At 45.2% G+C, this 15,672-nt stretch overlaps 2 pseudogenes; both read left to right on the forward strand.

The window, feature by feature from the left end:
- The first annotated feature begins 5,665 nt into the window (after positions 1-5,665).
- On the forward strand, positions 5,666-6,563 carry LOC117720740 (non-selective voltage-gated ion channel VDAC1-like; annotated as a pseudogene).
- A 308-nt stretch (positions 6,564-6,871) lies between these two features.
- On the forward strand, positions 6,872-9,729 carry LOC117720461 (Krueppel-like factor 4; annotated as a pseudogene).
- The last annotated feature ends 5,943 nt before the right edge of the window (positions 9,730-15,672 follow it).

Below are 15,672 nucleotides of genomic sequence, written 5' to 3' on the forward strand. Positions count from 1 at the left end.
AAGACCCATGATTCCAACCAGACTATCTATGGGGGTCAGGCAATGCCCCATGATTTTAACCAGACTATCTATGTGGGTCAGACAATGCCCCACAATTCTAAACTGACTCCCTATGGTGGTCAGAAAATAAACCATGATTCTAACCAAACTTTCTATGGAGGTCAGACAATGCCCCATGATTCTAACCAATCTCTCTATGGGGGTCAGAATGCCCCATGATTCTATCCAAACTCTCTATGGGGGTCAAATTATGCCCCATGATTGTAACCAGACTGTCTATGGGGGTCAGACAATGCCCTGTGATTCTAATCAGACTCTCTTTGGGGGTCAGACAATGCCCCATGATTCTAACTAGACTCTCTATGGGGTCATTCAATGCCCCATGATTCTAACCAGACTTTCTATGGGATCAGACCATGCAACATGATTCTAACCAAACTCCATGGAGGACAGAATGCCCCATGATTCTATCCAAACTCTCTATGGGGGTCAAATTATGCCCCATGATTCTAACCAGACTCTGCATGAAGGTCAGACAATGTCTTTTGATACTAACCAGACTCTCTATGGGTTCAGGCAATGCCCCATGATTCTAACCAGACTCTCTATGGGGGTAAGACAATGTCTTTTGATACTAACCAAATTTTCTATGGGGGTCAGAAAATGCCCCCCCCCCCGATTCTAATAAAACTCTCAACGGGGGTCAGGTAATTCCCCATGATTCTAACCAAACTCTCTATGGGGGTCAGACAATGTCCTTTGATACTAACCAGAGTCTCTATGGGGGTCAGACAATGCCCCATGATTCTAACCAGAGTCTCTATGGGGGGGGTCAAACAATGCCCTATGATTCTAAACAGACTCTGTGGTCAGACAATGCCCCACGTTTCTATCCAGACTCTCTATGGGGTCAGACAATGTCTTTTGATACTAACCAAACTCTCGGGGGGGGGGTCAGATAATGCCCCATGATTCTAAACAAACTCTCTATGGGGGTCAGAAATGTCCCATGATTCTAACCAAACTCTATATGGGGGTCAGACAATGCCCCATGATTCTAACCAGACTCTATGGGGGTCAGACAATGTCTTTTGATACTAACCAAACTCTCTATGCCGGTGAGACAATACCCTATGATTCTAACCAGACTCTATGGGGGCCAGACAATGCCCCATGATTCTAACCAGACTCTATGGGGGTCAGACAATGTCTTTTGATACTAACCAAACTCTCTATGGCGGTGAGACAATACCCTATGATTCTAACCAGACTCTCTATGGGGGCCAGACAATGTCCCATGATTCTAACCAGACTCTCTATAGGGGTCAAACAATGCCCAATTATTCTAACCAACCTCTTTATAAAGGTTAGCCAATGCCCCCTGATTCTAACCAGACTATGGGGGTCAGACAATGTCACATGATTCTAACCAGACTCTGCATAAGGGTCAGACAATATCTTTTGATACTAACCAAACTCTCTATGGGAGTCAAACAATGCCCCATGATTCTAACCAAACTCGCTAAGGGGGACAGACAATGCCACATGATTCTAACAAGACTCTATATGGGGGTCAGACAATGTATTTTGATACTAAGCAAACTCTTTATGGTGGTCCGACAATGACCCATGATTCTAACTAAACTATTTGGGGGTCAGACAATACCCCTTGATGCTAACTAGACTCTCTATAGTATCAGACAATGCTCCATGATTCTAACCAAACTCTCTATGGGGGTCAGACAAAGCCACATGATTCTAACCAGACTATCTTTGGGGGTCAGACAATGACCCATGATTCTAACCACACTCTCTATAAGGTCAGACCATGCCCCATGCTTCTCACCAGACTCTCTATGGAGGTCAGAATGCCCCATGATTCTAACCAATCTCTCTATGGGAGTCAGACTATGCCCCATGATTCTGACCAGACTTTCTAAGGAAGTCAGACATTGCCCCATGATTCTAACCAGACTCTATTTGGGTCAGAAAATGCCCAATGATTCTAACCAGACTCTCTATGGGGGTCAGACAATGTCTTTTTATACTAACCAAACTCTCTATGGGGGTCAGACAATGCCCCATGATTCTAACCAATCTCTCTATGGGAGTCAAACAATGCCCCATGATTCTAATTAGACTCTCTATGGGGTAAGACCATGCCCCATGATTCTAACCAGACTCTCTATGGGGTCAGTCAATGCCCCATGATTCTAACCAGACTTTCTATGGGGTCAGACCATGCCCCATGCTTCTCACCAGACTCTCTATGGAGGTCAGAATGCCCCATGATTCTAACCAAACCCTCTATGGGGGTCAGACAATGCCCCATGATTCTAACCAATCTCTCTATGGGAGTCAGACAATGCCCCATGATTCAAATTAGACTCTCTATGGGGTCAGACAATGCCTCATGATTCTAACCAGAATCTATGGGGGTCAGACAATGCCCCATGATTCTAACCAGACTATTTATAGGGGTCAATGTCTTTTGATAATAACCAAACTCTCTATGGGGGTGATACAATGCCCCATGAGTCTGACCAGACTGTCTAAGGGGGTCAGACATTGCCCCATGATTCTAACCAGACTCTCTATGGGGGTCAGACAATGTCTTTTGATACTAACCAAACTCTCTATAGGGACAGAAAATGCCCCAAGATGCTAACCAGACAATCTATGATGGTCAGACAATGCCCCATGATTCCAACCAGACTCTCTATGGGGTCAGACAGTGCCCCATGATTCTAACCAGACTCTATGAAGGTTAGTCAATGCCCTATGATTCTAACCAGAATCTGCATAAGGGTCAGACAATGTCTTTTGATACTAACCAAACTCTCTAAGGGGGTCTGACAATGCCCCATGATTCTAACCAAACTATTTGGGGGTCAGACAATACCCCTTGATTCTAACTATACTTTCTATGGAGGTCAGACAATGCCCCATGATTCTAACCAAACTATTTGGGGGGTCAGACAATACCCCTTGATTCTAACCATACTTTCTATGGGGGTCAGACAATGCCCCATGATTCTAACCAAACTATTTGGGGGGTCAGACAATACCCCTTGACTCTAACCATACTTTCTATGGGGGTCAGACCAAGCCACATGATTCTAACCAGACTATGTGGTCAGTCAATGCCCCGTGATTCTAACCAGACTTTCTATGGGGTCAGACCATGCCCCATGATTTCAACCAAACTCTCTATGGAGGTCAGAATGCCCCATGATTCTATCCAAACTCTCTATGGGCGTCAAACAATGCCCCATGCTTCTAACCAGACTCTGCATAAAGGTCAGACAATGTCTTCTGATAGTAACCAGACTCTCTATGGGTTCAGGCAATGCCCCATGATTCTAACCAGACTCTCTATGGGGGTAAGACAATGTCTTTTGATACTAACCAAATTTTCTATGGGGGTCAGAAAATGCTCCCTGATTCTAATAAAACTCTCAATGGGGGTCAGGTAATTCCCCATGATTCTAACCAAACTCTCTATGGGGGCAGACAATACCCCATGAGTCTAACCAGACTCTTTATGGGGGTCAAAAAATGCCCCATGATTCTAACCAGACTCTCTATGGGGGTCAGACAATGTCTTTTGATACTAACCAAACTCTCTATGAGGAGGTCAGACAATGCCCCATGGTTCTAAACAAACTCTCTATGGGGGCCAGAAATGTCCCATGATTCTAACCAAACTCTATATGGGGGTCAGACGATGCCCTGTGATTCTAACCAGACTCTCTATGGGGGCCAGACAATGCCCCATGATTCTAACCAGACTCTCTAGGGGGTCAGACAATGTCTTTTGATACTAACCAAACTCTCTATGGTGGTTAGACAATACCCTATGATTCTAAGTAGACTCTCTATGGGGCCAGGCAATGCCCCAGGATTCTAACCAGACTCTCTATGGGGCTCAAACAATGCCCAATTATTCTAACCAATCTCTCTATGAATGTTAGCCAATGCCCCCAGATTCTAACCAGACTCTCTATGGGGGTCAGAAAATGCCCTTTGATTCAAACCAGACTCTGCATAAGGGTCAGAAAATTTCTTTTGATGCTAACCAAACTCGCTTTGGGGGACAGACAATGCCCCAAGATTCAAATTAGACTCTCTATGGGGTCAGACATTGCCTCATGATTCTAACCAGAATCTATGGGGGTCAGACAATGTCCCATGATTCTAACCAGACTCTCTATGGGGGTCAATGTCATTTGATAATAACCAAACTCTCTATGGGGGTGATACAATGGCCCATGATTATGACCAGGCTCTCTAAGGGGGTCAGACATTGCTCCATGATTCTAACCAAACTCTCTATGTCGGTCAGACCACCCCCAATATTCTAACCAGACTCTCTATGGGGGTCAGACAATGTCTTTTGATACTAACCAAACTCTCTATGGGGGTCAGACAAAGCCACATGATTCTAACCAGACTCTCTTTGGGAGTCAAACAATGCCCCATGATTTTAACCAGACTCTCTATGGGGTCAGTCAACGCCCCATGATTCTAACCAGACTTTCTTCCGGGTCAGACCATGCCCCATGATTCTAACCAAACTCTCTATGGGGGTCAAATTATGCCCCATGATTCTAACCAGACTCTGCATAAAGGTCAGACAATGTCTTTTGATACTAACGAGACTCTCTATGGGGGCCAGACAATTCCCCATGATTCTAACCTGACTCTCTATGGGGGTCAGACAATGTCTTTTGATACTAACCAAAGTCTCTATAGGGACAGAAAATGCCCCAGGATGTTAACCAGACAATCTATGTGGGTCAGACAATGACCCATTATTCTAACCAAACTATTTGGGTGTCAGACAATAACCCTTGATTCTAACCAGATTCTCTATGGGGGTCAAACATTGCCCCATGATTCTATCCAAACTCTCTATGGGCGTCAAACAATGCCCCATGATTCTAACCAGACTCTGCATAAAGGTCAGACAATGTCTTTTGATACTAACCAGACTTTCTATGGGTTCAGGCAATGCCCCATGATTCTAACCAGACTCTCTATGGGGGTAAGACAATGTCTTTTGATACTAGCCAAATTTTCTATGGGGGTCAGAAAATGCCCCCTGATTCTAATAAAACTCTCTATGGGGGTCAGAAATGTCCCATGATTCTAACCAAACTCTATATGGGGGTCAGACAATGCTTCATGATTCTAACCAGACTCTCTATGGGGGTCAATGTCTTTTGATACTAACCAAACTCTCTATGGTGGTGAGACAATACCCTATGATTCTAACCAGACTTTCTATGGGGGCCAGACAATGCCCCATGATTCCAACCAGACTCTCTATGGGGGGGGGGTGTCAAACAATGCCCAATTATTCTAACCAACCTCTCTATGAAGGTTAGCCAATGCCCTATGATTCTAACCAGAATCTGCATTAAGGGTCAGACAACATCTTTTGATACTAACCAAACTCTCTATGGGGGTCAGAATGCCCCATGATTCTATCCTAACTCTTTATGGGGGTCAGACAATGCCCCATGATTCTAACGAGACTCTCTATGAGGGGCATACAATGTGTTTTGATACTAACCAAATGCCTGTTTGCTGTGCTCCCAGCCTCCTTGCTGCAACCCCAGCCGTAGCTGCTACAGCTTCTGCTGACACCGCCTCAGAGAACATGGCTGTGCCTCCTACATAAGCTGTTCTTGGCAAGTCCGCCAGCAATGTCTTCACCGAGGGCTAAGGCTTGGCTTAATCAAACTTGATTTGAAAATGAAGTCTTAGAATGGACTGGAGTTTACCAGCTCAGGTTCTGCCAACACAGAAACCACCAAAGTGAATGGCAGTCTGGAAACCAAGTACAGATGGACTGAGTGTGGGCTAACATTTACAGAGTAATGGAACACAGACAACACCCTAGGCACTGAGATCACCGTGGAAGACCAGCTTGCTCGTGGATTGAACCTGACCTTTGATTCATCTTTCTCACCTAACACTGGGAACAAAAATGCTAAAATCAAGACAGGGTACAAGAGAGAGCATATCAACCTGGGCTGTGATGTGGACTTTGACATTGCTGGGCCCTCAATCCAGGTTGCTCTGGTGCTTGGCTATGAGGGTTAGCTAGCTGGCTACCGGATGAATTTTGAGACCTCGAAGTCCCAAGTGACTTCACAGTTAGAACCATAGAGAGTCTGGTTAGAATCTGGGGGCATTGGCAAAGCAACTTCACAGTTGACTACAAGACAGATGAATTCCAACTTCATACTAATGTGAACGACAGGACAGAGTTTGGTGGTTCCATTTACCAGAAGGTGAACAAGAAGTTGGAGACTGCCGTCAATCTCACATGGACTGCAGGAAACAGTAACACTCACTTTGGAATAGCAGCCAAGTATCAGGTCGACCCTGATGCCTGCTTTTCGGCCAAAGTGAACAACTCTAGCCTGATTGGCTTAGGGTACACACAGACCCTAAAACCAGGTATCAAACTGATGCTGTCGGCCCTGCTGGATGGCAAGAACGTCAAAGCGGGCGGCCACAAGCTTGGTTTAGGACTGGGATTTCAAGCATAAATGAATATTATACAATCATTAATTTTAAACTATTCTGCAGCATAGCTACCTTCAAAATTTAGTTACCTTTTAATGTTGTATGTTGGGGATTTGAGAGTGGATAAATACCACATTAGACTTCCAGGCTAAGGATGACTCGGCTTTAAGGTGTTTACCATTTCAGAGATATAGCAGAAACCCCATTCCAGAAAGGGTCTGATTAGCTGTAGGCGTGGGTTGGGGAGGAGCACCTCTAGAGATGCCAGGCTCTCTATGGGTGTCACATAAAGTCTTCTGATACTAACCAAACTCTCTATGAGGGTCAGACAATGCCCCCTGATTCTAACCAGACTCTCTATGGAGGTCAGACAATGCCCCATGATTCAAACAAAACCCTCTATGTAGGTCAGACAAGGCCCCATGATTATAACCAAACTCTCTATGGCTGTCAGACAATGCCCCATGATTGTAACCAGAGTTTCTATGGGGTCAGACAATACCCCATGATTGTAACCAAACTCTCGAGGGGTCAGACAATGCCCCATGATTCAAACGAGACTGTCTATGGGGGTCAGGCAATGTCCCATGATTCTAACCAAACTCTCTATGGGGGCAGACAATACCCCATGATTCTAACCAAACTCTCTATGGGGGTCAGGTAATGCCCCATGATTCTAACCAAAACTCTCTATGGGGGCAGACAATACCCCATGAGTCTAACCAGACTCTCGATGGGGATCAGAAATGTCCCATGATTTGAACCAAACTCTATATGGGCGTCAGACAATGCCTCATAATTCTAACCAGACTCTATGCCGGTCAGGCAATGCACTATGATTCTGACCAAACTCTCTATGGGGGCAGACAATACCCCAGATTCTAACCAGACTCTCTATGAGGGGCATACAATGTGTTTTGATACTAACCAAACACTCTATGAGGTTCAGGCAATGGCCCATGATTCTAACCAAACTCTCTATTGGGGTCAGACAATGCCCCATGATTTTAACCAAACTCTCTATGGGGGCAGACAATGTCTTTTGATAGTAACCAAACTCTCTATGGGTGTCAGGTAATGCTCCATGATTCTAAACAAACGATCTATGGGGGTCAGGCAGTACCCCATGATTCTACTCAGACTCTGTGGTCAGACAATGACCCATGGTTCTAACCAGACTATGTGTGTCAGACAATTCCCCAGGACTCTAACCAGACAATCTATGGGGGTCAGACAATGTCTATTGATACTAACCAAACTCTCTATGGGGGTCAGACAATGCCCCATGATTCTAAAACTCTATGAGGATCAAACAATGCCCCATGATTCTAACAAGACTCTTTCTGGGGTAAGAAAATGCCCCATGATTCTAACCAGACTCTCTATGGGGGTCAGAAAATGCCCCATGATTCTAAACAGACTATTTAGGGGATCAGAGAATGTCTTTTAATACTAACCAGAATCTCTATGGGGATAAGACAATGCCTTCATGATGCTAACCATACTCTCTATTGAGGTCAGACAATGCCCCATGATTCTACCCAGACTCTCTATGGTCGTCAGACAATGTCTTTTGATACTAACCAAACTCTCTATGGGGGACAATGCAACATGATTCTAAACAAACTCTCTATGGGGGGTCAGAAATGTCCCATGTTTCTAACCAGACTCTCTATGGTGGCGAGACAATGACCCATGATTCTAACCAGACTCTCTATGGGGAGGTCAGACAATGCCACATGATTCTAACCAAACCCTCTATGTGTGTCAGAAAATGCCCCATGATTCTAACCAGACTCTCTATGGTCGTCAGACAATGTCTTTTGATACTAACCAAACTCTCTATTTGTACAGACAATGCCCCATGATTCTAACCAGACTCTATGTGGGTCAGACAATGCCCAATGAATCTAACCAAACTCTCTATGGGAGCAGACAATGCTTCATGAGACTATCCAAACTCTCTATGGGTTCAGACAAGGCACCAAAATTCTAACCAGACTCTTTATGGGGGTCAGACAATGTCTTTTGATACTAACCAAACTCTCTATGGGGGTCAGACAATGCCCCATGATTCTAACAAAACTCTCTATGGGGATCAGACCATGCCACACGATTCTAACCAGACTCTATGGGGGGTCAGACATTGCCCCATGATTCTAACCAAACTCTCTATGGTGGTCAGGCAGTGCCGCCCCATTATCCTAACCAAACTATGGGGGTCAGACAATGCCCCATGATTCTATCCAGACTCTCTCTGGGGTCAGACAATGTCCCATGTTTCTAACCAGACTCTCTATGGGGGTCAGATAATGCCCCAGGATTCTAACCAGACTCTCTATTGTGTCAGACAATGCTCCATAATTATAACCAGACTCTTTGGGGGACAGATAATGCTCCATAATTCTAACCATACTCTCTATGGGGGTCAGACAATGCCCTATGATTCTAACGAGACTCTCTATGGGAGGTCAGAGAAGGTCTTTTTATACTAACCAGACTCTCTATTGGGGTCAGACAATGTCCCATTTTTCTAACCAGACTCTCTGTGGGGGTCAGCCAATGCCCCAGGATTCTAACCAGACTCTCTATGGGGGTCAAACATTGCCCCATGATTCTATCCAAACTCTCTATGGGGGTCAGACAATGACCCATGATTCTAACCAGACTCTCTATGGGGGTCACACAATGGAGACCCAACCTTCTACGACATGCAGATGACAACCCCCAGTGGTGACCAAACCTACTATACAGTATGGATGATGTCCCTTGTTAGTAGCCAGATGCCCTCTGATGACAGAGTCTTATACTTTCCAAATTTCCACTTGGCTCCAGAACAACCCTCAGCAGTATCTGCAAGATTTCCTGTGGTACCAGGAAACCTCCCAGACAGGAACGACCTCAGGACCCAGACCCAAAACAAAGGGAAGGCCTACATCTGCACTTATGAAAACTGTGGAAAGTCTTTTTCAAAATCTTCCCACCTCAAAAGCCATATTTCTCACCACACTGGGGAGAAGCCCTACAAATGCATGAGCCCCGGATGCACATGGAAATTTTTTTCGCTCAGATGAGCTCTCATGCCACATGAGAAAGCACACTGGGGTGACACCCTTTGAGTGTAACTACTGCAACATGGCATATGGACGATCAGATCACCTACAGGGGCATATAAAATTATGTCACTAGTTATTCCAGCCAGCACGGGAATCCGGCCGTCTGTAAGGACACGTGTACAGTTGTTAAACATCTCTTACTAACTTGAAGATTACAAAAACTCTGTGGATATCCTTCTATTCCCCTGTCTATGACAGCCAGTTACAAGCATTGTGCCAAGGTTTAGATTCCTATAAATTCCTACTGAGAATACATTGTGATTTTCTGTAAACACCAGGTGTGGCACCCTTTATCCCCACTGAGGAGACAGAGGATCTCAAAGTTTGAAACCAGGGGAGTCAATCCTGGATTTCCACCTTGTGAGTCAAGGGTTAGGACTTGGGTGGCCCTGTACTCACTCAACTATCCTGCCAACCCTTCTATTCAACTTTTTCATTTCTCTTTTTTCTTTCTTTGGGTGAGGGGGCAGCATTTGTCTGTGTGGCCCTGGCAGTCCTGAAACTTACTCTGTAGAACATGCTGGTCTTAAACTGATAGAGTTCCACCGGCCTCTGCTTCTCAAGTGCTGGGAATTGAAGGCATGTGCCACAACCGCCCAGCCTTATTAGATTTCTTTTAAGACAGCCAGTACGAATTTCTTTTTGCCTTAAAAAAAATTACCTTCCAAGCTGAGCAGTGACGTGAGATGGTTCAGGGTTAAGATTGCATCCCCTGCAGGTTGGAGCCGAGTTCAGACACTAGCAACCAAGTGAAGAGCTGGCCATTGTCTTGTATCTTCCCAGAGCCTCAGCTCTGCAGGGATGAGTCATAGACAAGAGCAGTGCTGGTTGCCAGCCTAGCTAGAGACAAAGAGCTAAGCCCAGAGGATGCTCTACCCCTTAGAACTGTTGTCAGCTATTTATTGAGCACGATTATTGATAACTATGCACGTATTGTACAACTCACTATGTGGGGATTGACACTGCTTCTTTGTGTCTTTCTTAATCTTAATAGGATATCTCCATGTGTGCAGGTACAAGTGTGGTGATCAGAGAACTAACTCTTGGGTATTGTTTCTTTTGCCACATTCTTTGTCTGGCCAGTGAACCAGCCTCTCTGCCCATGATGCCATGTTTCTCACTGCTTTGCCAGTTATGTGTTCTTGCATGGACCTGGTTTGATTATTATTCCTGAGGGGAGGCTAGTGAGCCAGCACCTCTCAACCCATGATGTCATCCTTCTCTGCTTGGACAGGCCAGTCATCTGTTCTTGCATGGGCCTGGGTCGACTATTTTGTCTAGGGTTGGGGCGGGGGGGATTTTCCACCTTCCCCATCTTCAAGAGTTTTAGGGTTGAAGTGGGGAGGGGGGCGTTCTGATGTTAAGGTCCTGTTCCCCATTTGATTCTTGCTCTGATAATAAAGCAAGCCATGGGCCAGTTGCTGGGCAAAAGGTACTGGCAGAAATTCTGGGTTCCAGGAGGGAAAGGGGACACAAGGAAGGGAACGAGGAGAACCAAGCAGCCATATGAATTCTCGGGAGGAGCAGTGGGCTGTGGTCACTCTTATAGTCAGGTGGTCAGAGATGTTTAGCAAGGACTAGATTCAACTGACCAATTAAGAGTAGGGGGAGCTGCAGAGCTGGGAGTAAAGACAAGGGTGAGTTTCCCAGGTGGAGATAGTAGAGCCCAGCAATTGAGCCAAGAAGGCAAGCTGACAATGAAAAAAATCTGTTGTAACTTAAATGACTTTTCTGAATTATTTCTTCACTATGACACCAGAGATTTCACTAAGAAGAGGATGAAAGTAGTGCTAGAGAGACAGCTCAGCAGTGAAGAGCACTTGCTACTCTCACAGAGGACCCAAGTTCAGTTCCCAAAACGCACATCAGTGGCTCACAACCTCCTAAATTCAGCACAGGGGAATTTAATGCCCATCTGCACCACCACTGACACCTGTGCTCACATGTGTGCCTGTGTTTGGGTGAGGGTGGGGAGGCATTGCCTGGGCAGGCTAGTGTGACTTCAAGCACCTGCATACTTCTCACCTCTAACACTTGGTTTTAGTTAAAGCTTCTGTCTGTGTAAAGTAAATGTGTTGCACCTAGCTCTCCATTAAACTCCCCTAGTGCATGCATACATCCACACACAATTCCCTCTCCCACCTTTTCACTATGGGAATGCAAAGGGTTAAGGAACAAAACTGGAAGCAGTTTCTTGTTGAACTCACCGAATTCTTAGCCCCGTCCTTAGTGAACCTGCTCCATTGTTCCTTCTTGCCTCCTGTGAACATAGACTTTCCCCCCACCTAGACTTTACATCCCATCTCTCTTGCCTTTTTTCCTCCATTCTTACGTTTTTACTCTCAGTACTTCTCAGCCTGTTCTGGGCGCTTGCTCTTCCCCCTCCAAGACTGTCTTAGTTCCACCCAGCACCCTCCAAAAGGATTTATCCTTCACCATTCCATTCTCCTGTCACCTTCACTAGAAACTCTTTTCTGGTCACCCAGAGTCCCTGCCTGATTGATGGCTTCCCAGTGGCAGTATGTAACCTTTCTAGCCTCTGTCTAGTACAGGGAATGGTATCCCACCAGCTCATTCCTAAATATCTAGTAGCAAGAATAACTTCCAACAACATTCCAGACCTTAAAATTTTAAAATCTATTCATCACCATTAAAATGAAACACATGCTAAAGTGATATTTATATATGCATTTCTGTTTCATCTGTCAAGCTATTCCAGACTCCATGCTTCTTGTCATCAATAAGGCTGGACTCTGTCAGGGTTCTTATAGCCACTGAATCTGGAGGTGCTCACATAGTCCATAAAAATATTCCTATTTCCAGAAGCCACACATGCTACCACTGTCTGTTCCTAACAACAGCTTCCTCCTCTACATCCTACCTCTCCTCCCTCTGCTAACAAACCCTTCCAAGTGGCAACATTTCCTGAAGTGCCCCATGGATCTAGTTTTATCCCTAAGTTCCTCACAAAGTAGCTAAGCCAAGGCTGTAGCATCTATAAATTAGGACATCCCAGGGTGTGATCTGGATGGGGGGGGGGGCGGTTATAAAGAAAGGATGAAAAACTTTAAATTTCCCTGAGAGCCATAGCTAACTTCATGTCCCTCGGGCACAGAGACCTCTCTGAAGGTTCTTAGTCTTAGAAGTGAATTTGAAGACAGACTCAGAAAAAAAAAAAGTCATGGACAGTTTATGACATACTTACTGGGAGCAGGAAAGAGAGAATAGAGAGCTTGGCAGCTGCCAGAATGGGAGAAAGTAGAAGCAAGGGAAATAGAGGGAGATACACCCTGAGAGATAACTGAGACACTGAAGAAAGAAAATAAAATCCTAGTTTGCATCTGCACCTGGGAGCAGATCCTGTGCTCCAGTTCCCATGCACGCACCCACCCACCCACAGACACCTTCAGGCTCACAGGTGAGTCCCCTCCTGCCTTAATACTAGCCTAACTGGGAATTTTAGCTCTTCCACCTTATTCTAATAAAACCATTAATTTTCCCTAGAAATACAGCCTAATATTTAGCCACCTCAGTCCCCAAGCCCAGGGAATTGGGGCGCCGACTCTTCATTAACTTCTTCAAGCTGAATATGGGCGTTGTGATATTAGAAGAAGGGGAAGGGTGAATTGATAAGTCTCTGATGTCTGTCTTAACTACAATTTTACAAAGTTAAATCAATCTAATACAACCCATTAACACTAACTTTCTGTTCACCTCTCTGCCTAGAACAACCTATTTATCTATTTATCTGTTTGGCTCTCTTGACTCAGAACAGCCTACAATTTACTCCTCAGTCTTTAAAGCCCTTTTCATCTGTTCCTGCTGACTTATTTCTTGCCCCATTTTTGTTACTATGACCTACTGGTCTCGATAACATCCTTCAATGGGTCTCCAGATCTTGCTGCCTCGAGTAGAGCCCCAAGGCCAAGCCAGCTCTGTCAGTCAACAGGTTCTCCAGCGCAGGAGTGAGGATGCTAGCTTCCAATTCCCGTGGTGTCCTTCACTTTATCCCGCTTACTGGAGCTCTAACATGAGGCGCCAAGATGACTCAGCCTGCACTGCTCCACACTACCCCACGTTTGGGGGCCAAGTGCTCCGGTCCGTGGGTCAGTCAACAGGATCTAGCAAGAGAGAGAGAGAGTGTGTGTGTGAGGTTGGAGACAAGACAGAGAGTCTGATCTAAGTCTCCTTTATGGCAAGGAAATCCTGGGTATTTATAAGCACAGGCAGGGGAACACAGCTGAAGATGCTTCACCACGTGCGCCTTGCAGCTGGGGCCACTAAACAGCAAAACAAGATGTTTATCAGAGTGTGTTCAGCTGTTGTGGGTTGTTAAGCAACAAGTTTCTTGTGTTCTCCTCGAATTTTCTGAGTGTTATTTATGTCCTTCTTAAAGTCCTCTATCATCATCATTAGAAGTGATTTTAAATCTGAGTCTTGCTTTCCTAGTGATATGGGGGAGTTCAGGACTTTCTGGCTTTCGAAACTAGGTTCTAATGATGACAAGTACCCTGGGTTGCTGATGCTTATGTTCTTAAGCGTGCCTTTCGCCATCTGGATCTCCTTAGTGCTACCTGCCCTGTCTCTGAGTGGAGCCTGTCTTTCCTATTATCTTAGTTGTATCAGAACTGTGTGGGGTGTGTTAGTACTGGGGTTACAGCTGGGGCCCAAGATCTACTCAGTGCTCAGGTGCAGACCAGAAGGAACCAGTGCTCTGGGCCAGGAGTGACTTCCTGGATTCCAATGTGTCCCAGTTACCCCCTGTTTGGAGCCGGTGTTGCTTTATCCTTACCAAAGCCTCTGGTTCCTTGCCCTCCAGGTAGTGTCAGGGATGGGTTCCCTCTCAGCAGAGTCTTAAGCTAAATCAGCCATTGATGGGTCCTTGTCACAAGTTCCGTGCCACCTTTACTGCAGTACATCTTGCAAGCAGCAGACATTGTAGGTCAAAGTTGGTGTTCAATTCCCTCTGCTGGAAGCCTTGCTTAGTTACAGAAGATGGACAGTTCAGGCTCCATATCCCCCAATTCCTTGGAGTCTTAGGTAGAGTCCCCCTTATAGATTCCTGGGAGTTTCTATTACACTAGGTTTTTACCTGGCTCCCCAAGTGCCCACAATTACAGATGTCTCTCTCAGAACTTTCTCCCTCCACTTCCCATATTCACCTATCCCCAGGCCACTGGAAATATCTATTGTATCTTCCCTTCCCAGGAGGATTCATGCTTCCCAGCCTGAGCTCTCCTTGTTAGTCAGCCTCTCTCAGTCTGTGGGTTGTTGAATGAATAGACTTTACAGTTAATATTCATTTATAAGTGAGTACATACCATGTTTGTTTTCTGGGACTGGATTATTTCATTCAGGCTGATTTTTTTTTTTTTAAGTTTCATCCGTTTGCTGGTAAATTTCATGCTGCCATATTTCTAACAGCTAAGTAATATTCCATTGTGTAGATGTACCACATTTTCTTTATATATTCTTCAGTTGAGGGACAGCTAGGTTGTTTCCAGTTCTGGCTATTATGAACAAAGCTGCTAGGAACATAGTAGAACAAGTGTTCTTGTGGTCTAGTGGAGTATCCTTTGGGTATATGCCCAGGAGCAGTATATCTGGCTCTTTGTGGGTCAGCATTTCACCCCAATACATGGCATGGAGTACAGGGAAGCACAGAGACACCACTACAGGAGTGGAAAATCACAGTCTGAGATGTGAGAAAGCTGAAGCTGGTATTCCCTGACTTCTGAGCCCCCAGTTGTTGCTGTAGAATGCACAAAGAAGTAAGGAACTAAGTGTCAGGGGTCCACTGGCCAGAGATGAGGCCAGGACCATTGAGGGCCTGTGAGTTCATCACTTTGATGAATTTTTTCTTTGATGACTATTAAGTGTTCTCCGTCTCTTTTGTTTAATTTTTGTTGGAAGTCTATTTGGTTAGATATTAGAATGGCTATACCAGCTTGCATCTTGGGTCAATTTGCTTGGAAAATCGATTTCCAACTCTTTACTGTAAGGTAATACTATCTTT

Source organism: Arvicanthis niloticus, chromosome 15 (assembly GCF_011762505.2).
Source record: "Arvicanthis niloticus isolate mArvNil1 chromosome 15, mArvNil1.pat.X, whole genome shotgun sequence".
Classification (NCBI taxonomy): domain Eukaryota; kingdom Metazoa; phylum Chordata; class Mammalia; order Rodentia; family Muridae; genus Arvicanthis; species Arvicanthis niloticus.